The 27,076-nt window shown below is 44.1% G+C and overlaps 1 long non-coding RNA gene and 1 other non-coding gene across 2 annotated transcripts in view; one reads left to right on the top strand and one right to left on the bottom strand.

Moving 5' to 3' along the window:
• Window positions 1-27,076, top strand: part of LOC137310834 (uncharacterized) — a 227,062-nt gene that overhangs the window by 42,496 nt on the left and 157,490 nt on the right. The gene's annotated exons all lie outside the window — the stretch shown is intronic.
• trnay-gua (transfer RNA tyrosine (anticodon GUA)) lies at window positions 7,700-7,793 on the bottom strand. The gene is made up of 2 exons: window positions 7,757-7,793; window positions 7,700-7,735 (listed from the first exon to the last, which is right to left on the bottom strand). It is a non-coding gene; the product is annotated as a tRNA-Tyr (tRNA).

Below are 27,076 nucleotides of genomic sequence, written 5' to 3' on the forward strand. Positions count from 1 at the left end.
CCCCATGAGGGGTAACATCCTCTCAGCATCTCCGCTATCGAGTCTCCTCAGAATCTTGTCTGTTTCAATAAGATCTCCTCTCATTCATCTAAACTCCATTGAATATAGACCCAGCCTGTTCAATCTTTCATCATAAGACAACCCTTCCACACCCGGAATCAACCTCGTGAACCTTCTCTGAACTGCCTCAAATGTAAGTATGTCCTTCCTTCGAACTGTATGCAGTACTCCAGTTGTGGTCTCACCAGCACCCTGTACATTTGTAGCATGACTTCACTGATTTTATGCTCCAACCCCCTAGACATAAAAGCCAATATTCCGTTTGCCTTCCGGATTACCTGCTACACCTGTATGTTGAATTTTGTCTTTCTTGCACGAGGAAACCCAGATCCCTCCGTACTGCAGCATTTTGTAGTATTTCTCCATTCAAATAAATAAAGCAAAATATTTTTTTCCTCCCAAAGTGGATGACTTCACATTTTCCCACATTATATTCCATCTGCCAATTTTTTGCCCATTCGCTTAAGGAGGCAACATCCCTTCGCAGACACGTTGTGTCCTCATTGCAACTTGCTATTCCACCTATCTTTGTATCATCAGCAAATCTGGCCACAAGACACTCTGTTCCTCCATCGAAGTCATTGGTATATATTGTAAATAATTGAGGCCACAGCACTGATCCTTGCAACACCCCACGAGTTATATGAAAGGCCGAAAATTCCCGCTCCTCCTATTGGTCCGGAACTCTCCTTAATCACCAGGGCGGGGTTAATGGTGAGACTGGCGGTCCCGAGGTGCATTTGGAAAATAAAAATTAATTGAACCCTTCAGTTGCAACATTTAATAAAACGAAATTAATAAAAGTCACTGAAAAAAATATTTTCTGGAGTTCAGCAAATTCGGGGTGGAGGGGGGGGTGCTTCTATGCTGTGTGTTTGTGCCGGTTTTAATGGCTCGAAGCGCTGGGGTTTCAGTTTATTTTATTATTCTTGGTCCAAACGCGCTCTTCCTGCTTCCGATGTCTTTGCTTTTCGGCCTGATATTAAGATCATCAATGGCGGCTGCATCACCCAGCATGCAGCGCGGTGGAGATTGTACCCTATCTGAATCAGTGGAGCCCAGTGCGCAGGCGCAGTAGTGACTCATTATCGGTCAGTGGAGGAGCGCGTTCGGTGCAGGTCAGAGGATCGGAGCAAGAGGCTCAATAAACCCCGGGGCCCGGGTCCGGGCTCAGGCCCAGGCTCAGGCTTTACAAACCCCGAGTGCGGCCCCAGACCCGAATATAAAACAGTGAACATTATCCCCCCCTCACTACCCGCCGGGAAATGAAGGGGAAATGGGGATCGGTCAGGGAGCGTCTGTAAATGAAGGAGAAATGGTGATCGGTCAGGGAGCGTCTGTAAATGAAGGAGAAATGGTGATCAGTCAGGGAGTGTCTGTAAATGAAGGAGAAATGGTGATCGGTCAGGGAGCATCTGTAAATGAAGGGGAAATGGTGATCGGTCGGGGAGCGTCTGTAAATGATGGAGAAATGGTGATCGGTCAGGGAGCGTCTGTAAATGAAAGAGAAATGGTGATCGGTCAGGGAGAATCTGTAAATGAAGGAGAAATGGTGATCTCTATGTCTTCAGTCATCCAACGGGCCGTTGCTTTCCTCCTCGTGGGAATCTGTCTACTCTGCACTCAAACCAACTCCTCCTTGAAGGCCTCCCACTGTTCAATTATTGTTCTGCCTGCCAATTTTTGATTCCAATCCACCTGGACAAGATCCCTTTTTAACTCACTGGAATTAGCCCTGCTCCAGTTAAGAATTTTCACATTTGACTGTCCCCTGTCCTTTTCCATAACTGTTCTAAACCTAATGAGATTATGATCACTGCTGCCTCACCAAAACATGCTCCACCTGTCCCACTTCATTCTCCACACGGAGCCCAGGGCTGTGCTCACACTCACTCTCTCACACTCACTCTCACATTCCTCTCTCACCCTTTCACTCATGGTTTCGGGCCACTGAAAGATGATGCGATGGGTTTGGATTTCAGCACAGGGAGGAGGGAGAGTGTGTGGGACGGGGATTTACAGCTTTGGGGAATGAGAGAGGAAATAATGTTCCATAGAAAGTAGAGTTGTCTGATCTGAATTTCTATCCTGTACTTACAGTGATAAATTTTTTAACTCCTTTCACAGGGGAGGATTTGCAGAGGGAAACTCAAACCAAAGATCACATCAAGATCTGACAGAGTCACTCGATTCATCAGGACCTGAATATCATCGGCCTTTGAATGTGGAAGGAGAAATGTTTGTCTGTTCTATCTGTGGGAGAAGATTTCAAACATCAGTGTGAGTGGAAAAGCACCGAGACACACACACCCGAGTGAGAGTGTTCCAGTGCACTGACTGTGGAAAGAGCTTTAATCAGTTACACAGCCAGAAAAAACATCACACCATTCACAGCGGGGAGAAACCGTACACGTGTTCTGTGTGTGGACGAGGCTTCAACTGATCATCCAACCTGGAGAGACACAAGGACACCCGGACCACGGAGAAACCGTGGAAATGTGGGGACTGTGGGAAGGGATTCAATTACCCTTCAGAGCTGGAAACTCATCGACGCAGTCACTCTGGGGAGAGGCCGTTCACCTGCTCCGTGTGTGGGAAGGGATTCACTCGGTCATCCACCCTGCTGACACACCAGCGAGTTCACTCTGATGAGAGATCTTTTAAATGTTCTGACTGTGAGAAGAGGTTTAAAAGCAAAAGGAATCTGCTGAAACACCAACGCACCCACACTAGGGACAGGCCGTTCATCTGCTCCGTGTGTGGGAAGGGATTCACTCACCCTGCTGGCACACCAGCGAGTTCACACTGGGGAGAGGCGGTTCTCCTGCACCGTGTGTGGGAAGAGATTCACTCGGTCATCCCACCTTCTGTCACACCAGCAAGTTCACACTGAGAGACCTTTAAATGTTCTGACTGTGGGAAGAGATTTAAAATCAGAAACGAACTGCTGAGACATCGACGGACTCACACTGGGGAGAGACTTTTCACATGCTCCGTGTGTGGGAAGAGATTCACTCGATCATCCCACCTTCTGAAACATTAACTTGTTGACACTATTGAGTGACCTTTTAATGCAGTGATGTGGAGATGCCGGTGATGGACTGGGGTTGACAATTGTAAACAATTTTACGACACCAAGTTATAGTCCAGCAATTTTAATTTAAATTCACAAGCTTTCGGAGGCTTCCTCCTTCCTCACCTGAGTAAGGAGGTAGTCTCCGAAAGCTTGTGAATTTAAAATAAAATTGCTGGACTATAACTTGGTGTCGTAATGCAGTGACTGTGAGAAGAGCTTAAAAGCAGAAATGAACTGCTGACACATCAACTCATGCCCATTGGTTGAGAGACTGTTCACCTGCTCCGTGTGTGGGAAGGGATTCACTCAGTCATCACATGTGCTGAGACTCCAGCGAGTTCACATATGACTGCAGGGGTTGGATTCTGCTGTTAATCCCATCCAGGACTGAACCATGTTCATTCTGACAGTTGGGGTTTGTTTCTGCTGATGTTAATAACCCCTATAACTGGGCTGGAGTTTATTATTCTGGATATCTGTTAAATAAATCAGCTTTGTTTTAAACCCTTGTTGTAGATTTTGGTCTTTCCCACCTGAGTGTTTTGCATCACCTGACTGGAGCTCAGAAAGGACAATCTGGGGGGAGGATCGTCCGGTGGAAACAAAACTTCAGCCTGGACACAGTCCTTCAGGGCCACACTGAGAGGGGCAAACGGCACTTTGGTCTTTCTCGTCTCTCTTCACTGACAGCAAACTCACTGTGCGGCGTCCAGTCTAAAAATGACTGTGGTAATTATTTTATGAAGATTTAACCTGTTTGTGTGACAGTCCTGAGTCTACCATTTAAGGCAGGCGTTAACTCATTTAAAATAAACCCATTTAAAATAAATGGGTTAAAGTCTGCATCAAAATAGCAGAGGGAGGAGTTCACAGGAGCCTGTTAACTGCTGGTACAATTATACAACAGTCATTCGATCTCCAGATAAAGAAGGACCTGCAGTGTGTTTCCAGAATTCCAGGTTTTATTGATGTGTGCGTGTCAGACACCAGGATCACTCAAAATACATGATCCGGACCATCCACAGGGTGGGGGCGATTCCGACAGTTACTCTGGGATCACTCCCACTGCGGAACTCCACCCCTGACCCTGCTGAAGGTTGTAGGCTCAGGGAGTGGGGCCTCCAGGAGTGGACTGTGAGATAGCTGACAAAGATATGCTGAGGTACCAGAGGAATCCTTACTCAGGAACCGTCTGGGGTTTTACCTCTCAGTGTGGGTCTAGCGGTGAATGAGTCCTGACTCCCCGAACTGTCTTACATTTAACCCAGATCGGATCAGGATGAATTCAGTTTACAGGAGAATTGGGTCAAATGTCACCCACAATCGAGGGAGACAAAAGCAGCCATTAGAGAAGCTCAGAGATCTTTGGAAAAGAAGATGGTGCCCAATTCTGAGAATAATAGCAAATGTCTTTCCAGCTCCGTCAGGAGGTCAGAAGACCATTAAAGATGGTTTAGGGCCACTGAAAGACAGTTCAGGACAGATTCCCGGGCTATGGTAGAGCTGTTGAATGACTATTTCTCATCAGTCTACACTCCTGTGGATGAGGCTCAGATTGCAGCTGTGGGATGTGCTGTCAACAATAACATCATAAATATGAATATAGAAAGGGATGTCATCTTGGATAAAATATGAACTCTCAAAATGCGTTGTTCTCCAGGTCCAGATGATATCCACCCCCGGGTGTTTAAAGAGATGGGACGGGTGCTCTGTGAGCCCCTTGCCTGTATCTTCAACAGCTCAATAGAGTCAGGGATTGTCCCCTGAGATTGGAAGGGAGCTCACGTAGTTCCCATTTTCATTGAAGGGGACAAATCAGAGCCGGGGAATGACAGGCCCATCAGTGTGACCTCGATCAGAGGGAAGATGCTTGAAGGGATCCTAAGAGATGCTGTTTATGATCACGGGGAAAGAGAAGGAGCCATTCGAGATACTCAACACGGCTTCTGGGAAAGAAAATGGTGTCTTACAAACTTGCTTGAGTTTTTTGAAGAAGTTGCTGGGTTAGTGGATGAGGGTAATCCGGTTCACATTGTCTATCTCAGTGATGTCAAACTCATTTCCTATGGTGAACCTGACCCGATATCCTAGCACTTGGCCTGGGCCACATTCAGCAAAAGTTATTAAACTAGAAATAGATGAAGATGAACTATATTGGTATTTACTTACATTTAGATTTTATTTACAGCTACTGCTGCTCCCGATACCTGGCACCTCTGAGCTTGAACCATTGCACCAACATTTAGAGTAAATGACTGGGCTGAGGCCTGTCTTGGATAAAAACATGAGGACCACTTGTCATTACAGAACTGTGTGCCCCAAACACTAACCGTGGAAGTGAATTCCACAGACTGCCTACTCCCTGTGTAAGGAAGTTTCTCTTGACTACTGCTCTAAAACAGAGAGTGGGGTTAATTGTAGCGACTCACACTGTATAAGGTGGAAAGTGGGGCTCCACAAGGATTGGTTCTGGGACCACTGTTCACAATTCACATCAATGAATTGGACTCGGGAATCGGAAGTACAATTTCAAAACTTACAGATGACACCAGATTGGCGGGGTGGGGTGGCGTTTCGATAATATTGATGAAGATTGCGACCAAATACAAAATACATCAATAAACTTGCAAAATGGGTGTATAATTGGCCGATGAATTTTAATGCAGATGACAGTGAAGTGGAGCATTTTGGTAGCAAGAATTTGGAAATTGTGCCCTGTATCCCCAAGTCCAAGTCATTAATGTATATCAAGGAAAGCAGTGGTCCCAGCACCGACCCCTGGGGAACACCACTGTACACCTCCCTCCATTCCGAAAAACAACCGTTCACCACGACACTCTGTTTCCTGTTATTTAGCCAATTCTGTATCCATGCTGCTACTGCCCCTTTTATTCCATGGGCTTCAATCTTGATGACAAACCCATTATACGGCACTTTATCTGACACCTTTTCGAAGTCCATACACACCACATTAACTGCATTGCCCTCATCTACTCTCTGTTACCTCATCAAAAAACTGTATCAAGTTAATTAAACACGATTTGCCTTTAACAAATCCGTGCTGGCTTTCCCTAATCCTTGTCCAATTGACTGCTAATTCTGTCCCGGATTATCGTTGCTAGAACTTTCTCCACTACCGAGGTTAAACTGACTGGTCAGTAGTTGCTGGATTTTTTCTTTCACCCTTTCTTGAACAGGGGTGTAACATTTGCAATTCTCCAGTCCTCTGGCATCACCCCCAAATCTATGGATGTTTGGAGGTTTTTTGCCAGTACCTCTGCAATTTCCACCGTTACTTCCCTCAGCAACCGAGGATGCATCCCATCCGGACCAGATGACGGATCTACTTTAAGTACAGCCAGCCTTTCCAGTACCTCCTCTTTTTAAATTTTTAGCCAATCCAGTGTCTCTACAACATCTTCCTTTACTGACACTCTGGCAGCGTCTTCTTCCTTGAGAAAGACAGATGCAATGTATTTATTTAGTACCTCCGCCATGCCCACTGCCTCCCACTGCTACTAATTCTATAATTCGTTATAATCTGGGCCAGTGGTGCAATGGATAACGCATTAGGTTCGATTCCTACCTGGCTTGGATATTTTTTAATGCAAAATTTTATGGCCTTCAATACCTTGCAAGCTGTCCTACTTGGTGGTGCTGCCTGGCTCCATACCTGGTAAGTGCCTTCTCAGTGCAGCAAGCAGTGCATCAGTGTCATAATCTGAAGGTCCTGAATTCAATCTTCAGAGAAGGCATCAAGGATTACGAAGCTTTTTTTCCATCTCTCACTTCATCTTTGCTGCATAGCAAAATCAAGAACTTTTGCTTACTGCAGCACATCAAAAGATTTGCTGCCCCTTGATCTCTCTGTACCCAAACACACAGTGAAGTTTCGGAAGTCCATGAGCGATGGACTCACTGACAACACTCTTGTTTCTGTATAATTGCACCAAGGCAAACGGTGAGTGGAGAATATAATCAACGATCCCGCTACTTCTCACAGGCCAGTTGAGCTAATTCCTCGTTTGCTGTTTGTGAATCGCCCCTCACAGTTCCTGCCTCACACTCGCCTTCAAGCTGCTCCAAGACCAGCAGAGAAATCTTGCCTTGGGTTGCCGCTCCCTGAATATATTAAATACTTTGCTCCAATCGGCGGTATCGAGCATCAGCAAGTGAGGAACAGCAGAACGGGAAGCCACAGTAATCATGAATGATGCTGAGAAGAGCCCGAGCCTTCGGAAGGAAGACGAGGTCACCGGAAAGCAACAGCCGCCCGAGCTCGAGGAGCAGCGAGAGCCCTGACTGACTGACTGATCGAAGACCATTTTGCCTGAAATTGAGGGCGATTTGAAGTGTTGCTGCTCAAAGGCACTCCCTGCTGGTGAGCAGAGGGAAATGCTCGAGTGAAACAGCCGTGCTCGGGCAGACACAGAAAGCTTTTCGGTTTTGGAAAGGAGAAGAGGTGTCCTGTGCCTGAGTGGCAACATGTTAATCTGTGAGCTGCCTGTGAAGTTCAGAGAGTGACCTTGAGGTAATTGCTGCTTAATCCAAAATCACACTCACTCCTTCGAGCCGGAATTGAACCAGCGACCTAAGGATGACTTTATTTTGTTTTATTCACTACAGTCCTCCGCTCTACCAGCTGAGCTATCGAAGGGAAGTGATAAACAGCGCTGTCTTTGGTGATTGTTCACCGTGCGCCTGTTGACACGTTCAGACTCGTGGAGTCCGGTGCTGATCGAAGACTTCTTTTGCCTGAAAGCGAGAGCTGAGTGTTTTGAAGTATTGCTGCTCAAAAGCGCTCCCTGCTGGTGAGCAGAGGCAGAGCAGCCTTGTTTGGGCAGACACAGAAAGTTTTCAGGTTTGAGAAAGGAAAAGAGGCGTCCTGTGCCTTCATGGCAACATGTTAATCTGTGAGGTGCCTGTAAAGTTAAGAGAGCGACCTTGAACTAATTGCTGCTTATTCCAAAATCACGCGTTCTCCTTCGAGCAGGAATTGAACAAATGACGGAAGGATGACTTTGTCTTATTTTCCACGACAGTCTTGTCGCTCGACCAGCTGAGGTATCGAAGGGAAGCGGCAAAAATGTTTCACTTTGGTGATTGTTCACCGTGCACCTTTGACACACCCGGACTCGTGGATTCCAGTGCTCATGACTGAGGCTGACTCGGTACCTGCTCATACCGCAGTGCTGTGGGAGTGGGAGCTGCTCCGTGTTCTCCACAGCCTGGGCCAGTGACACAATGAATAATGGGACTGATTATTGATCTGGTGATTGTGGGTTCAAGTTTACGGAGGGTGTAAAGTGGAAGGCCGGGCCTGGAGAGCATTGGAATAGTCGAGTCTGGAGGTAAACAACGGATGAGGGTTTCAGCAGCAGAACCTCATTCTGGGAGTTGGGATTTGTTTCTGCTGATGTTAATAACCGCAAAACTGGGCTGAAATTCAATATTCTGGATCTCTGTCAAATAAATCAATTTTTTTTCAAACAGAATGGGTCAATTACTTGATGAATTCAACATAAGAGACTGATTGATGTCCTAATTACCGATTATTCTGCCTTTTCTCCTTTCTCACTGCAGATTATTTCAGTTCCCGTACCTTCAATTACTCTCATGGCCAAGTCCCAGCTCCCCAGACCTGTGCTATTTCCTCCAATAATCCCTGCTGTCTGTCCTGAATTCATCCATTTTATCCCTACACTGTGTTATTTCCTCCAATAATCCCTGATGTCTCTCCTGAATTAATCCATTTTATCCCTACACTGTGTTATTTCCTCCTTTAATCCCTCCTGTGTGTCCTGAATTAATCCATGTTATCCCTACACTGTGTTATTTCCTCCAATAATCCCTGCTGTCTGTCCTGAATTAATCCATTTTATCCCTACACTGTGTTATTTCCTCCAATATTCCCTGCTGTCTGTCCTGAATTAATCCATTTTATCCCTACACTGCGTTATTTCCTACAATAATCCCTGCTGTCTGTCCTGAATTAATCCATTTTATCCCTACACTGTGTTATTTCCTCCAATAATCCCTGCTGTCTGTCCTGAATTAATCCGTTTTATCCCTACACTGTGTTATTTCCTCCAATATTCCCTGCTGTCTGTCCTGAATTAATCCACTTTATCCCGACACTGTGTTATTTCCTCCAATAATCCCTGCTGTCTGTCCTGAATTCATCCATTTTATCCCTACACTGTGTTATTTCCTCCAATAATCCCTGATGTCTCTCCTGAATTAATCCATTTTATCCCTACACTGTGTTATTTCCTCCATTAATCCCTGCTGTCTGTCCTGAATTAATCTATTTTATCCATACACTGTGTTATTTCCTCCAATAATCCCTGCTGTCTGTCCTGAATTAATCCATTTTATCCCTGCACTGTGTTATTTCCTCCAATAATCCCTGCTGTCTGTCCTGAGTTAATCCATTTTATCCCTACACTGTGTTATTTCCTCCAATAATCCCTGCTGTCTGTCCTGAATTAATCCATTTTATCCCTACACTGTGTTATTTCCTCCAATATTCCCTGCTGTCTGTCCTGAATTAATCCATTTTATCCCTACACTGTGTTATTTCCTCCAATAATCCCTGCTGTCTGCCCTGAATTAATCCATTTTATCCCTACACTGTGTTATTTCCTCCAATAATCCCTGCTGTCTGTCCTGAATTAATCCGTTTTATCCCTACACTGTGTTATTTCCTCCAATATTCTCTGCTGTCTGTCCTGAATTAATCCATTTTATCCCTGCACTGTGTTATTTCCTCCAATAATCCCTGCTGTCTGTCCTGAATTAATCCGTTTTATCCCTACACTGTGTTATTTCCTCCAATAATCCCTGCTGTCTGTCCTGAATTAATCCATTTTCTCCCTACACTGTGTTATTTCCTCCAATATTCCCTGCTGTCTGTCCTGAATTAATCCATTTTATCCCTACACTGTGTTATTTCCTCCAATAATCCCTGCTGTCTGTCCTGAATTAATCCATTTTATCCCTACACTGTGTTATTTCCTCCAATAATCCCTGCTGTCTGTCCTGAATTAATCCATTTTATCCCTGTACTGTGTTATTTCCTCCAATAATCCCTGCTGTCTGTCCTGAATTAATCCATTTTATCCCTACACTGTGTTATTTCCTCCAATATTCCCTGCTGTCTGTCCTGAATTAATCCATTTTATCCCTACACTGTGTTATTTCCTCCAATAATCCCTGCTGTCTGTCCTGAATTAATCCATTTTATCCCTACACTGTGTTATTTCCACCAATAATCCCTGCTGTCTGTCCTGAATTAATCCATTTTATCCCTACACTGTGTTATTTCCTCCAATAATCCCCCCTGTCTGTCCTGAATTAATCCATTTTATCCCTACACTGTGTTATTTCCTCCAATAATCCCTGCTGTCTGTCCTGAATTAATCCATTTTATCCCTGCACTGTGTTATTTCCTCCGATAATCCCTGCTGTCTGTCCTGAATTAATCCATTTTATCCCTACACTGTGTTATTTCCTCCAATATTCCCTGCTGTCTGTCCTGAATTAATCCATTTTATCCCTACACTGTGTTATTTCCTCCAATAATCCCTGCTGTCTGTCCTGAATTAATCCATTTTATCCCTACACTGTGTTATTTCCTCCAATATTCCCTGCTGTCTGTCCTGAATTAATCCATTTTATCCCTACACTGTGTTATTTCCTCCAATAATCCCTGCTGTCTGTCCTGAATTAATCCATTTTATCCCTACACTGTGTTATTTCCTCCAATAATCCCTGCTGTCTGTCCTGAATTAATCCATTTTCTCCCTACACTGTGTTATTTCCTCCAATATTCCCTGCTGTCTGTCCTGAATTAATCCATTTTATCCCTGCACTGTGTTATTTCCTCCGATAATCCCTGCTGTCTGTCCTGAATTAATCCATTTTATCCCTACACTGTGTTATTTCCTCCAATATTCCCTGCTGTCTGTCCTGAATTAATCCATTTTATCCCTACACTGTGTTATTTCCTCCAATATTCCCTGCTGTCTGTCCTGAATTATTCCATTTTATCCCTACACTGTGTTATTTCCTCCAATAATCCCTGCTGTCTGTCCTGAATTAATCCATTTTATCCCTACACTGTGTTATTTCCTCCAATAATCCCTGCTGTCTGTCCTGAATTAATCCATTTTCTCCCTACACTGTGTTATTTCCTCCAATATTCCCTGCTGTCTGTCCTGAATTAATCCATTTTATCCCTACACTGTGTTATTCCCTCCAATAATCCCTGCTGTCTGTCCTGAATTCATCCATTTTATCCCTACACTGTGTTATTTCCTCCAATATTCCCTGCTGTCTGTCCTGAATTAATCCATTTTATCCCTACACTGTGTTATTTCCTCCAATATACCCTGCTGTCTGTCCTGAATTAATCCATTTTATCCCTACACTGTGTTATTTCCTCCAATAATCCCTGCTGTCTGTCCTGAATTAATCCATTTTATCCCTGCACTGTGTTATTTCCTCCGATAATCCCTGCTGTCTGTCCTGAATTAATCCATTTTATCCCTACACTGTGTTATTTCCTCCAATATTCCCTGCTGTCTGTCCTGAATTAATCCATTTTATCCCTGCACCGTGTTATTCCCTCCAATAATCCCTGCTGTCTGTCCTGAATTAATCCATTTTATCCCTACACTGTGTTATTCCCTCCAATATTCCCTGCTGTCTGTCCTGAATTAATCCATTTTATCCCTACACTGTGTTATTTCCTCCAATAATCCCTGCTGTCTGTCCTGAATTAATCCATTTTATCCCTACACTGTGTTATTCCGTCCAATAATCCCTGCTGTCTGTCCTGAATTAATCCATTTTATCCCTACACTGTGTTATTCCCTCCAATAATCCCTGCTGTCTGTCCTGAATTAATCCATTTTATCCCTACACTGTGTTATTCCCTCCAATATTCCCTGCTGTCTGTCCTGAATTAATCCATTTTATCCCTACACTGTGTTATTTCCTCCAATAATCCCTGCTGTCTGTCCTGAATTAATCCATTTTATCCCTACACTGTGTTATTCCCTCCAATAATCCCTGCTGTCTGTCCTGAATTAATCCATTTTATCCCTACACTGTGTTATTCCCTCCAATATTCCCTGCTGTCTGTCCTGAATTAATCCATTTTATCCCTACACTGTGTTATTTCCTCCAATAATCCCTGCTGTCTGTCCTAAATTAATCCATTTTCTCCCTACACTGTGTTATTTCCTCCAATAATCCCTGCTGTCTGTCCTGAATTAATCCATTTTTTCCCTACACTGTGTTATTTCCTCCAATAATCCCTGCTGTCTGTCCTGAATTAATCCATTTTATCCCTACACTGTGTTATTTCCTCCAATAATCCCTGCTGTCTGTCCTGAATTTATCCATTTTATCCCGACACTGTGTTATTTCCTCCAATAATCCCTGCTGTCTGTCCTGAATTAATCCATTTTATCCCTACACTGTGTTATTTCCTCCAATAATCCCTGCTGTCTGTCCTGAATTAATCCATTTTGTCCCTACACTGTGTTATTTCCTCCAATAATCCCTGCTGTCTGTCCTGAATTAATCCATTTTATCCCTACACTGTGTTATTTCCTCCAATAATCCCTGCTGTCTGTCCTGAATTAATCCATTTTATCCCTACACTGTGTTATTTCCTCCAATAATCCCTGCTGTCTGTCCTGAATTAATCCATTTTATCCCTACACTGTGTTATTTCCTCCAATAATCCCTGCTGTCTGTCCTGAATTAATCCATTTTATCCCCACACTGTGTTATTTCCTCCAATAATCCCTGCTGTCTGTCCTGAATTAATCCATTTTATCCCTACACTGTGTTATTTCCTCCAATAATCCCTGCTGTCTGTCCTGAATTAATCCATTTTATCCCTACACTGTGTTATTTCCTCCAATAATCCCTGCTGTCTGTCCTGAATTAATCCATTTTATCCCTACACTGTGTTATTTCCTCCAATAATCCCTGCTGTCTGTCCTGAATTAATCCATTTTATCCCTACACTGTGTTATTTCCTCCAATAATCCCTGCTGTCTGTCCTGAATTAATCCATTTTATCCCTACACTGTGTTATTCCCTCCAATATTCCCTGCTGTCTGTCCCGAATTAATCCATTTTATCCCTACACTGTGTTATTTCCTCCAATAATCCCTGCTGTCTGTCCCGAATTAATCCATTTTATCCCTACACTGTGTTATTCCCTCCAATAATCCCTGCTGTCTGTCCTGAATTAATCCATTTTATCCCTACACTGTGTTATTCCCTCCAATATTCCCTGCTGTCTGTCCTGAATTAATCCATTTTATCCCTACACTGTGTTATTTCCTCCAATAATCCCTGCTGTCTGTCCTGAATTAATCCATTTTATCCCTACACTGTGTTATTTCCTCCAATATTCCCTGTTGTCTGTCCTGAATTAATCCATTTTATCCCTACACTGTGTTATTCCCTCCAATAATCCCTGCTGTCTGTCCTGAATTAATCCATTTTATCCCTACACTGTGTTATTTCCTCCAATATTCCCTGTTGTCTGTCCTGAATTAATCCATTTTATCCCTACACTGTGTTATTCCCTCCAATAATCCCTGCTGTCTGTCCTGAATTAATCCATTTTATCCCTACACTGTGTTATTCCCTCCAATAATCCCTGCTGTCTGTCCTGAATTAATCCATTTTATCCCTACACTGTGTTATTCCCTCCAATAATCCCTGCTGTCTGTCCTGAATTAATCCATTTTATCCCTACACTGTGTTATTCCCTCCAATATTCCCTGCTGTCTGTCCTGAATTAATCCATTTTATCCCTACACTGTGTTATTCCCTCCAATAATCCCTGCTGTCTGTCCTGAATTAATCCATTTTATCCCTACACTGTGTTATTCCCTCCAATATTCCCTGCTGTCTGTCCTGAATTAATCCATTTTATCCCTACACTGTGTTATTCCCTCCAATAATCCCTGCTGTCTGTCCTGAATTAATCCATTTTATCCCTACACTGTGTTATTCCCTCCAATATTCCCTGCTGTCTGTCCTGAATTAATCCATTTTATCCCTACACTGTGTTATTCCCTCCAATATTCCCTGCTGTCTGTCCTGAATTATTCCATTTTATCCCTACACTGTGTTATTTCCTCCAATAATCCCTGCTGTCTGTCCTGAATTAATCCATTTTATCCCTACACTGTGTTATTTCCTCCAATAATCCCTGCTGTCTGTCCTGAATTAATCCATTTTCTCCCTACACTGTGTTATTTCCTCCAATATTCCCTGCTGTCTGTCCTGAATTAATCCATTTTATCCCTACACTGTGTTATTCCCTCCAATAATCCCTGCTGTCTGTCCTGAATTCATCCATTTTATCCCTACACTGTGTTATTTCCTCCAATATTCCCTGCTGTCTGTCCTGAATTAATCCATTTTATCCCTACACTGTGTTATTTCCTCCAATATACCCTGCTGTCTGTCCTGAATTAATCCATTTTATCCCTACACTGTGTTATTTCCTCCAATAATCCCTGCTGTCTGTCCTGAATTAATCCATTTTATCCCTGCACTGTGTTATTTCCTCCGATAATCCCTGCTGTCTGTCCTGAATTAATCCATTTTATCCCTACACTGTGTTATTTCCTCCAATATTCCCTGCTGTCTGTCCTGAATTAATCCATTTTATCCCTGCACCGTGTTATTCCCTCCAATAATCCCTGCTGTCTGTCCTGAATTAATCCATTTTATCCCTACACTGTGTTATTCCCTCCAATATTCCCTGCTGTCTGTCCTGAATTAATCCATTTTATCCCTACACTGTGTTATTTCCTCCAATAATCCCTGCTGTCTGTCCTGAATTAATCCATTTTATCCCTACACTGTGTTATTCCGTCCAATAATCCCTGCTGTCTGTCCTGAATTAATCCATTTTATCCCTACACTGTGTTATTCCCTCCAATAATCCCTGCTGTCTGTCCTGAATTAATCCATTTTATCCCTACACTGTGTTATTCCCTCCAATATTCCCTGCTGTCTGTCCTGAATTAATCCATTTTATCCCTACACTGTGTTATTTCCTCCAATAATCCCTGCTGTCTGTCCTGAATTAATCCATTTTATCCCTACACTGTGTTATTTCCTCCAATAATCCCTGCTGTCTGTCCTAAATTAATCCATTTTCTCCCTACACTGTGTTATTTCCTCCAATAATCCCTGCTGTCTGTCCTGAATTAATCCATTTTTTCCCTACACTGTGTTATTTCCTCCAATAATCCCTGCTGTCTGTCCTGAATTAATCCATTTTATCCCTACACTGTGTTATTTCCTCCAATAATCCCTGCTGTCTGTCCTGAATTTATCCATTTTATCCCGACACTGTGTTATTTCCTCCAATAATCCCTGCTGTCTGTCCTGAATTAATCCATTTTATCCCTACACTGTGTTATTTCCTCCAATAATCCCTGCTGTCTGTCCTGAATTAATCCATTTTGTCCCTACACTGTGTTATTTCCTCCAATAATCCCTGCTGTCTGTCCTGAATTAATCCATTTTATCCCTACACTGTGTTATTTCCTCCAATAATCCCTGCTGTCTGTCCTGAATTAATCCATTTTATCCCTACACTGTGTTATTTCCTCCAATAATCCCTGCTGTCTGTCCTGAATTAATCCATTTTATCCCTACACTGTGTTATTTCCTCCAATAATCCCTGCTGTCTGTCCTGAATTAATCCATTTTATCCCCACACTGTGTTATTTCCTCCAATAATCCCTGCTGTCTGTCCTGAATTAATCCATTTTATCCCTACACTGTGTTATTTCCTCCAATAATCCCTGCTGTCTGTCCTGAATTAATCCATTTTATCCCTACACTGTGTTATTTCCTCCAATAATCCCTGCTGTCTGTCCTGAATTAATCCATTTTATCCCTACACTGTGTTATTTCCTCCAATAATCCCTGCTGTCTGTCCTGAATTAATCCATTTTATCCCTACACTGTGTTATTTCCTCCAATAATCCCTGCTGTCTGTCCTGAATTAATCCATTTTATCCCTACACTGTGTTATTCCCTCCAATATTCCCTGCTGTCTGTCCCGAATTAATCCATTTTATCCCTACACTGTGTTATTTCCTCCAATAATCCCTGCTGTCTGTCCCGAATTAATCCATTTTATCCCTACACTGTGTTATTCCCTCCAATAATCCCTGCTGTCTGTCCTGAATTAATCCATTTTATCCCTACACTGTGTTATTCCCTCCAATATTCCCTGCTGTCTGTCCTGAATTAATCCATTTTATCCCTACACTGTGTTATTTCCTCCAATAATCCCTGCTGTCTGTCCTGAATTAATCCATTTTATCCCTACACTGTGTTATTTCCTCCAATATTCCCTGTTGTCTGTCCTGAATTAATCCATTTTATCCCTACACTGTGTTATTCCCTCCAATAATCCCTGCTGTCTGTCCTGAATTAATCCATTTTATCCCTACACTGTGTTATTTCCTCCAATATTCCCTGTTGTCTGTCCTGAATTAATCCATTTTATCCCTACACTGTGTTATTCCCTCCAATAATCCCTGCTGTCTGTCCTGAATTAATCCATTTTATCCCTACACTGTGTTATTCCCTCCAATAATCCCTGCTGTCTGTCCTGAATTAATCCATTTTATCCCTACACTGTGTTATTCCCTCCAATAATCCCTGCTGTCTGTCCTGAATTAATCCATTTTATCCCTACACTGTGTTATTCCCTCCAATATTCCCTGCTGTCTGTCCTGAATTAATCCATTTTATCCCTACACTGTGTTATTCCCTCCAATAATCCCTGCTGTCTGTCCTGAATTAATCCATTTTATCCCTACACTGTGTTATTCCCTCCAATATTCCCTGCTGTCTGTCCTGAATTAATCCATTTTATCCCTACACTGTGTTATTCCCTCCAATAATCCCTGCTGTCTGTCCTGAATTAATCCATTTTATCCCTACACTGTGTTATTCCCTCCAATATTCCCTGCTGTCTGTCCTGAATTAATCCATTTTATCCCTACACTGTGTTATTCCCTCCAATATTCCCTGCTGTCTGTCCTGAATTAATCCATTTTATCCCTACACTGTGTTATTCCCTCCAATATTCCCTGCTGTCTGTCCTGAATTAATCCATTTTATCCCTACACTGTGTTATTCCCTCCAATAATCCCTGCTGTCTGTCCTGAATTAATCCATTTTATCCCTACACTGTGTTATTTCCTCCAATATTCCCTGCTGTCTGTCCTGAATTAATCCATTTTATCCCTACACTGTGTTATTCCCTCCAATAATCCCTGCTGTCTGTCCTGAATTAATCCATTTTATCCCTACACTGTGTTATTCCCTCCAATAATCCCTGCTGTCTGTCCTGAATTAATCCATTTTATCCCTACACTGTGTTATTCCCTCCAATATTCCCTGCTGTCTGTCCTGAATTAATCCATTTTATCCCTACACTGTGTTATTCCCTCCAATATTCCCTGCTGTCTGTCCTGAATTAATCCATTTTATCCCAACACTGTGTTATTCCCTCCAATATTCCCTCCTCTTTGTCCTTTATTAAAGTCCAGTTTTTTCCCTCGAGTTTGACATCAATCAGGTTTAAAATTGATGCAGAGTTTCAGTCAATGAGGGAGATCCGGGCTCAGCCCCGCCCACTCGGTGCCGCAAGTCCCGCCCCTCCCCGACTCTCATTGGTTGGAGGACCAACCGCCCGCTCGGTCCTCCAGCCCCTCTCCGCTCTTCCTATTGGTCCGGAGCTCCCGTCAATCACCCGGGCAGTGTGAGCTGAGCATGCGCGGCGGGCGGGGAGTGAGGCCGAGATTGTGTCGGCAACAGGTGAGAGATGGGCGGGGGGAGCGGGTTAATAAACCCCGGGGGAGGGGGCGGGGGCGGGGGCGGGGGCGGGGGCTTCACAAACCCCGAGTGCGGCCCCGGGCCCGAATATCAAACAGTGAACATTCTCCTCTCTCTCTCTACACTCCGGGGGCTCCGGTTTAGATCAGACCCGAAACTCAACACACGGCCCGCGGCCTCCGAGCATGCGCAGTGCCAGCGTCAAACCTCGTGACTCATCGAATCAGGGAGCGTCTGTAAATGAAGGAGAAATGGTGATCGGTCAGGGAGCGTCTGTAAATGAAGGAGAAATGGTGATCGGTCAGGGAGCGTCTGTAAATGAAGGAGAAATGGTAATCAGTCGGGGAGCGTCTATAAAAGAAGGGGAAATGTTCATTGGTCAGGGAACGTAAGTAAATGAAGGAGAAATGTTCATTGGTCAGGACGCGTCTGTAATTGAAGGAGAACTGGTGATCGCTCAGTGAGCGTCTGTGAATGAAGGAGAAATGTGAATGGTCAGGGAGCGTCTGTGAATGAAGTAGAAATTGATTGGTCAGGGAGCGTCTATAAATGAAGGAGAAATTGTGATCAGTCATGGAGCGTCTATAAAAGAAGTAGAAATGGTGATAAGCCAGGGAGCATCAGTGAATGAAGGGGAAGTGGTAATCGGCCAGAGAGCATCTGTAAATGAAGGAGAAATAGTCATCAATTAGGGAGCTTCTGTAAATGAAGGAGACTTGGTGATCAGTCAGGGAGCATCTGTTAATAACGGACAAATGGTGATCGGTTTGGGAGCTACTCCAACCGCCTTGCAATAAATTCCATCATTCCATTTGCTTTCCTGATTGCTCGCTGTACCTGCAAGTTAATTTTCAGTGTTTCTTGTATGAGGACACCCAAATCCCTCTGAACACCAATATTTAATCGTTTCTCACCATTTAAAAAGTATTCTGTTTTTCTATTCTTCCTACCAAAGTGAATAACCTCACATTTCCCCACATAATACTCTATCTGCCACCTTCTCGCCCACTCACTTCACCTGTCCATATCCCTTTGCAGACTCTTTGTGTCCCCCTCACAACTTACTTTCCCACTTAGCTTTGTATTGTCAGCAAACTTGGATACATTACACTTGGTTCCATCATCTAAGTCATTGATATATATTGTAAACAGCTGAGGCCCAAGCACTGATCCTTGCGGCACCCACTAGTTACACTTCTAGGTCATTAATATATCTCAAAAAAGAGTCATGGTCCGAATACCAACCCCTGTGGAACACCACTGTATACTTCCTTCCAGTCTGTAAAACAACGGTTCATCACTGATCTCCACGTTCTGTCTCTCAGCCAATTTTGTATCCATGCTGCCATGGGCTTCAATTTTACCAACAGGTCCATTTGGTGGTACTTTACCAAACGCCTTTTCAATGTCCATGTACACAACATCGAGTGCACTACCCTCATCAACACTCTCCGTTATTTCATTGAAGAACTCAATCAAATTAGTCAGACATGATTTTACTTTTATCAAATCTATATTGGCTCTCATTTATTAACCCACGTTCTTCCAAGTGAGAATTAATTTTGTCCCAGATTCGGGTCTCTCGAAGTTTCCCACCACCGACGTTAGGCTGACTGGCCTGTAATTGCCGGGTTTATCCCTCTCCCACATTTATGAACGGGGTGTGACACTTGCAATCCTCCAGTCCTCAGACACCACTCCCATATCCAAGGAGGATTGGAAGATTGTGGTCAGAGCCTCTGCTATCGACACCCTTACTTCCCTCAGTAATCGAGGAGGCATCCCATCTGGACCGAAAGACTTTTTTACTTTGAGCACTGCCAATCTTTTAAGTACCTCCTCTTTATCGATTTTTATCGTCTCCAATATCACTACTACCTCCTCCTTTACTGCTAAAATGGCAGAATCCTCTTCTCTTGTGAAGACGGATGTAAAGTAATCATTTAGTGCCTCAGCCATTCCCTCTGCCTCCACAAGAAGATCTCCTTTTTTGTCCCGAATCGACCCCGCCCTTCCTCTGACTCCCCTTTTACCATTTGTATGTTTGTAAAAGACTTTTGGATTCCCTTTTATGTTTACCACCAATATATTCTCATACTCCCTCTTTGCACCTCTTATTCCCTTTTTTAGATCTCTGTACTTTCTTCGTTCAGCCTGGTTCACGACTGTATTATGAACCTTACATTCCTCATAAGCCTCCTTTTTCTGTTTCATTTTAATCTCTATCTCTTTCGTCATACAGGGAGCTCTAGCTTTGGATGCCCTTCCTTTCTCTCCCGTAGACATCTGTCTACTCTGTACCCAAACCAACTCCTCCTTGAAGGCCTCCAATCATTCAATTATTGTTCTGCCTGCCAATTTTTGATTCCAATCCACACGGACAAGATCCCTTTTTAACTCACTGGAATTTGCCCTCCTCCAGTTAAGAATTTTCACATTTGACTGTTCCTTGTCCTTTTCCGTAACTATTCTAAACCTCATGAGATTATGATCACTGCTGCCCCACTGAAAGATGCTCCACCTGCCCCACTTCATTCTCCACACCGAGCCCACTGCTGTACTCACACTTTCTCACACTCACTCTCTCACAATCACTCTCACACTCACTCTCACACTCTCTCACACTCACTCTCACATTCCTCTCTCACCCTTTCACTCACGGTTTAGGGCCACTGAAAGATGATGCGATGGGTTTGGATTTCAGCACAGGGAGGAGGGAGAGTGTGTGGGACGGGGATTTACAGCTTTGAGGAATGAGAGAGGAAATAATGTTCCATAGAAAGTCGAGTTATCTGATCTGAATTTCTATCCTGCACTTACATTGATAACTTTTATAAACTCCTTTTACAGGGGAGGATTTGCAGAGGGAAACTCAAATCAAAGATCACGTCAAGATCTGACAGAGTCACTCGATTCATCAGGACCTGAATATCATCGGCCTTTGAATGTGGAAGGAGAAATGTTTGTCTGTTCTATCCGTGGGAGAAGATTTCAAACATCAGTGTGAGTGGAAAAGCACCGAGACACACACACCCGAGTGAGAGTGTTCCAGTGCACTGACTGTGGAAAGAGCTTTAACCAGTTACACAGCCAGAAAAAACACCGCACCGTCCACAGTGGGGAGAAACCGTACACGTGTTCTGTGTGTGGACGAGGCTTCAACTGATCGTCCAACCTGGAGAGACACAAGGACACCCGGACCACGGAGAAACCGTGGAAATGTGGGGACTGTGGGAAGAGATTCAATTACCCTTCAGAGCTGGAAACTCATCGACACAGTCACACCGGGGAGAGGCTGTTCACCTGCTCCGTGTGTGGGAAGGGATTCACTCAGTCATCCGCCCTGCTGACACACCAGCGAGTTCACTCCGATGAGAGACCTTTTAAATGTTCTGACTGTGAGAAGAGGTTTAAAAGGAAAAGTATTCTGCTGATACACCAACGCACTCACACTGGGGAGAGGCCGTTCACCTGCTCCATGTGTGGGAAGGGATTCACTCAGTCATCCAACCTGCTGTCACACCAGCGAGTTCACACTGATGAGAGACCTTTTAAATGTTCTGACCTTAAGAAGAGGTTTAAAAGCAAAATTGAACTGCTGACACACCAACGCACCCACACTGGGGAGAGGCCGTTCACCTGCTCCGTGTGTGGGAAGGGATTCACTCAGTCATCCAACCTGCTGACACACCAGCGAGTTCACACTGGGGAGAGACCTTTTAAATGTTCTGACTGTGAGAAGAGGTTTAAAAGCAAATGTAATCTGCTGACACACCAACGCACTCACCAGCGAGTTCACACTTGGGAGAGGCCGTTCTCCTGCTCTGTGTGAAAGAAGAGATTCACTCGGTCATCCCTCCTTCTGTCACACCAGCGAGTTCACACTGAAGAGAGACCTTTAAATGTTCTGACTGTGAGAAAAGATTTAAAATCAGAAATGATCTGCTGAGACATCGACGCACTCACACTGGGGAGAGACTGTTCACCTGTTCCGTGTGTGGGAAGGGATTCACTCAGTCATCACATGTGCTGAGACTCCAGCGAGTTCACATATGACTGCAGGGGTTGGATTCTGCTGTTAATCCCATCCAGGACTGAACCATGTTCATTCTGACAGTTGGGGTTTGTTTCTGCTGATGTTAATAAGCCCTATAACTGGGCTGGAGTTTAATATTCTGGATATCTGTTAAATAAATCAGCTTTGTTTTAAACCCTTGTTGTAGATTTTGGTCTTTCCCACCTGAGTGTTTAGCATCACCTGACTGGAGCTCAGAAAGGACAATCTGGGGGGAGGATCGTCCGGTGGGAACAGAACTTCAGCCTGGACACAGTCCTTCAGGGCCACACTGAGAGGGGCAAACGGCACTTTGGTCTTTCTCGTCTCTCTTCACTGACAGCAAAGTCACCGTGCGGCGTCCAGTCTAAAAATGACTGTGGTAATTATTCTATGAAGATTTAACCTGTTTGTGTGACAGTCCTGAGTCTACCATTTAAGGCAGGCGTTAACTCATTTAAAATAAACCCATTTAAAATAAATGATTTAATGTCTGAATTAAAATAGCAGAGGGAGGAGTTCCCAGGAGCCTGTTAACTGCTGGTACAATTATACAACAGTCATTCGATCTCCAGATAAAGAAGGACCTGCAGTGTGTTCCAGAATTCCCGGTTTTATTGATGTGTGCGTGTTAGACACCAGGATCACTAAAAATACACGATCCGGACCATCCACAGGGTGGGGGCGATCCCGACAGTTACTCTGGGATCACTCCCACTGCGGAACTCCACCACTGACCCTGCTGAAGGTTGTAGGCTCAGGGAGTGGGGCCTCCAGGAGTGGATTGTAAGATAGCTGACAAAGATATGCTGAGGTACCAGAGGAATCCTTACGAAGGAACCGTCTGGGGTTTTACCTCTCAGTGTGGGTCCAGTGGTGAATGATTCCTGACTCCCCGAACTGTCTTACATTTAACCCAGATCGGATCAGGATGAATTCAGTTTACAGGAGAATTGGGTCAAATATCACCCACAATCGAGGGAGACAAAAGCAGCCATTAGAGAAGCTCAGAGATCTTTGGAAAAGAAGATGGTGCCCAATTCTGAGAATAATAGCAAATGTCTTTCCAGCTACGTCAGGAGTCAGAAGACCATTAAAGATGCTTCAGGGCCACTGAAAGACAGTTCAGGACAGATTCCCGGGCGATGGCAGAGCTGTTGAATGACTATTTCTCATCAGTCTGCACTCCTGTGGATGATGTTCAGATTCCAGCTGTGGGATGTGCTGTCAACAATAACATCATAAATATTAAAATAGAATGGGATGTCACTTTGGATAAAATATGAACTCTCAAAATGCATTGTGCTCCAGGTCCAGATGGTATCCACCCCCGGGTGTTTAAAGAGATGGGACGGGTGCTCTGTGAGCCCCTTGCCTGTATCTTCAACAGCTCAATAGAGTCAGGGATTGTCCCCTGAGATAGGAAGGGAGCTCATGTAGTTCCCATTTTAATTAAAGGGGACAAATCAGAGCCGGGGAATGACAGGCCCATCAGTGTGACCTCGATCAGAGGGAAGATGCTTGAAGGGATCCTAAGAGATGCTGTTTATGATCACGGGGAAAGAGAGGGAGCCATTGGAGATACTCAACACGGCTTCTGGGAAAGAAAATGGTGTCTTACGAACTTGCTTGAGTTTTTTAAAGAAGTTGCTGGGTTAGTGGATGAGGGTAATCCGGTTCACATTGTCTATCTCAGGGATGTCAAACTCATTTCCTATGGTGAACCTGACCCGATATCCTGGCACTTGGCCTGGGCCACATTCAGCAAAAGTTATTAAACTAGAAATAGATGAAGATGAACTGTATTGGAATTTACTTACATTTAGATTTTATTTACAGCTACTGCTGCTCCCGATACCTGGCACCTCTGAGCTTGAACTATTGCACCAACATTTAGAGTAAATGACTGGGCTGAGGCCTGTCTTGGATAAAAACATGAGGACCACTTGTCATTACAGAACTGTGTGCCCCAAACACTAACCGTGGAAGTGAATTCCACAGACTGCCTACTCCCTATGTAAAGAAGTTTCTCTTGACTCCTGCTCTAAAACAGAGAGTGGGGTTAATTGTAGCGACTCACACTGTATAAGGTGGAAAGTGGGGCTCCACAAGGATTGGTTCTGGGACCACTGTTCACAATTCACATCAACGAATTGGACTCGGGAATCGGAAGTACAATTTCAAAATTTACAGATGACACCAGATTGGCGGGGTGGGGTGGAGTTTGGATAATATTGATGAAGATTGCGACCAAATACAAAATACATTAATAAACTTGCAAAATGGGTGTATAATTGGCCAATGAATTTTAATGCAGATGACAGTGAAGTGGAGCATTTTGGTAGCAAGAATTTGGAAATTGTGCCCTGTATCCCCAAGTCCAAGTCATTAATGTATATCAAGGAAAGCAGTGGTCCCAGCACCGACCCCTGGGGAACACCACTGTACACCTCCCTCCATTCCGAAAAACAACCGTTCACCACTACACTCTGTTTCCTGTTATTTAGCCAATTCTGTATCCATGCTGCTCCTGCCCCTTTTATTCCATGGGCTTCAATCTTGATGACAAACCCATTATGCGGCACTTTATCTGACGCCTTTTCGAAGTCCATACACACCACATTAACTGCATTGCCCTCATCTACTCTCTGTTACCTCATCAAAAAACTGTATCAAGTTAATTAAACACGATTTGCCTTTAACAAATCCGTGCTGGCTTTCCCTAATCCTTGTCCAATTGACTGCTAATTCTGTCCCGGATTATCGTTGCTAGAACTTTCTCCACTGCCGAGGTTAAACTGACTGGTCAGTAGTTGCTGGATATTTTCTTTCACCCTTTCTTGAACAGGGGTGTAACATTTGCAATTCTCCAGTCCTCTGGCATCACCCCCATATCTAAGGATGTTTGGAGGTTTTTTGCCAGTACCTCTGCAATTTCCACCGTTACTTCCCTCAGCAACCTCGGATGCATCCCATCCGGACCAGATGACGTATCTACTTTAAGTACAGCCAGCCTTTCCAGTACCTCCTCCTTATGAATTTTTAACCAATCCAGTATCTCTACAACATCTTCCTTTACTGACACTCTGGCAGCGCCTTCTTCCTTGGGAAAGACAGATGCAATGTATTTATTTAGTACCTCCGCCATGCCCACTGCCTCCCACTGCTACTAATTCGTTATAATCTGGGCCAGTGGTGCAATGGATAACGCATTAGGTTCGATTCCTACCTGGCTTGGATTTTTTAATGCAAAGTTTTATGGCATTCAATACCTTGCAAGCTGTCCTACTTGGTGGTGCTGCCTGGCTCCATACCTGGTAAGTGCCTTCTCAGTGCAGCAAGCAGTGCATCAGTGTCATAATCTGAAGGTCCTGAATTCAATCTTCAGAGAAGGCATCAAGGATTACGAAGCTTTTTTTCCATCTCTCACCTCATCTTTCCATCTTTGCTGCATAGCAAAATCAAGAACTTTTGCTTACTGCAGTACATCAAAAGATTTGCTGCCCCTTGATCTCTCTGTACCCAAACACACAGTGAAGTTTAGGAAGTCCATGGGCGATGGACTCACTGACAACACTCTTGTTTCTGTATAATTGCAGCAAGACAAACGGTGAGTGGAGAATATAATCAACGATCCCGCTACTTCTCACAGGCCAAGTGAGCGCTCCACCAGTTGAGCTAATTCCTCGTTTGCTGTTTGTAAATCACCCCTCACAGTTCCTGCCTCACACTCGCCTTCAAGCTGCTCCGAGACCAGCAGAGAAATCTTGCCTTGGGTTTCCGCTCCCTGAATATATTAAATACTTGGCTCCAGTCGGCAGTATCGAGCATCAGCAAGTAAGGAACAGCAGAACGGGAAGCCACAGTAATCATGAGTGATGCTGAGAAGAGCCCGAGCCTTCGGAAGGAAGACGAGGTCACCGGAAAGCAACAGCCGCCCGAGCTCGAGGAGCAGCGAGAGCCCTGACTGACTGACTGATCAAAGACCATTTTGCCTGAAATTGAGGGCGATTTGAAGTGTTGCTGCTCAAAGGCACTCCCTGCTGGTGAGCAGAGGGAAATGCTCGAGTGAAACAGCCGTGCTCGGGCAGACACAGAAAGCCTTTTGGTTTTGGAAAGGAGAAGAGGCGTCCTGTGCCTTCATGGCAACATGTTAATCTGTGAGGTGCCTGTAAAGTTAAGAGAGCGACCTTGAACTAATTGCTGCTTATTGCAAAATCACGCGTTCTCCTTCGAGCAGGAATTGAACAAATGACGGAAGGATGACTTTGTCTTATTTTCCACGACAGTCTTGTCGCTCGACCAGCTGAGGTATCGAAGGGAAGCGGCAAAAATGTTTCACTTTGGTGATTGTTCACCGTGCACCTTTGACACACCCGGACTCGTGGATTCCAGTGCTCATGACTGAGGCTGACTCGGTACCTGCTCATACCGCAGTGCTGTGGGAGTGGGAGCTGCTCCGTGTTCTCCACAGCCTGGGCCAGTGACACAATGAATAATGGGACTGATTATTGATCTGGAGATTGTGGGTTCAAGTTTACGGAGGGTGTAAAGTGGAAGGCCGGGCCTGGAGAGCATTGGAATAGTCGAGTCTGGAGGTAAACAAAGGCACGGATGAGGGTTTCAGCAGCAGAACATCATTCTGGAAGTTGGGATTTGTTTCTGCTGATGTTAATAACCGCTATAACTGGGCTGAAATTCAATATTCTGGATCGATGTCAAATAAATCAACTTTGTTTCAAACAGAATGGGTCAATTACTTGATGAATTCAAGATAAGAGACTAATTGATGTCCTCATTACCGATTATTCTGCCTTTTCTCCTTTCTCACTGTCGATTATTTCAGTTCTCATACCTTCAATTACTGTCATGGCCAAGTCCCAGCTCCCTGGACCTTCCCGAGTGCCTCTCCCAGCCTTGGGATCAGTAATGTACCCGGGATCACTAAACACAAAACCCAGTCTGTGAATCACTTTCAG

This window comes from Heptranchias perlo, unplaced genomic scaffold, assembly GCF_035084215.1.
Source record: "Heptranchias perlo isolate sHepPer1 unplaced genomic scaffold, sHepPer1.hap1 HAP1_SCAFFOLD_282, whole genome shotgun sequence".
Lineage (NCBI taxonomy): Eukaryota > Metazoa > Chordata > Chondrichthyes > Hexanchiformes > Hexanchidae > Heptranchias > Heptranchias perlo.